Source organism: Brassica oleracea, chromosome C7 (assembly GCF_000695525.1).
Source record: "Brassica oleracea var. oleracea cultivar TO1000 chromosome C7, BOL, whole genome shotgun sequence".
Classification (NCBI taxonomy): Eukaryota; Viridiplantae; Streptophyta; class Magnoliopsida; order Brassicales; family Brassicaceae; genus Brassica; species Brassica oleracea.
Genome location: NC_027754.1, coordinates 2,348,423 through 2,348,939, shown reverse-complemented (window position 1 = coordinate 2,348,939; position 517 = coordinate 2,348,423).

Here is a 517-nt window from a genome sequence, read left to right as displayed (position 1 = left end):
TTTTGTTGTTATTATATAATTTATTTTCGATGGATCAGATCAATTTTTAGTAAAAATGATGGAACAAAACTATAATTAATACATCATGGGTTGATCGGATTGGACATTAAACAAATTATGACATAAAAAACTTATTTTTTCCATTGAACACATTCTTGAAAAAAGTGAACAATATTGTTTTCACAGTTGAATTATTTTAACTTTTATCTTTCTTATGGTTTTGAAAGCTTTCAAATCAACCATCGAATTGATACAAGTCATTTTAATGTTTTTAGTCGTATATTTAAGGAAAACTTACATTTTTCTAATTTAAAGTCGTTTAAAAAAATTCAAAATATAACATATAAGAAAAAATTTAACATATAAGAAAAATATAATATGTAAGGTGTCCTCATTTTTGTATTTTAAAATTGTTTTTTTATAAAAATATAACATATAAGGTTTCTTCATTTTTGTAATTTAATGTCATTTTAAAAAATTTCAAATATAACATATAAGAAAAAATCTAATTTTTTTT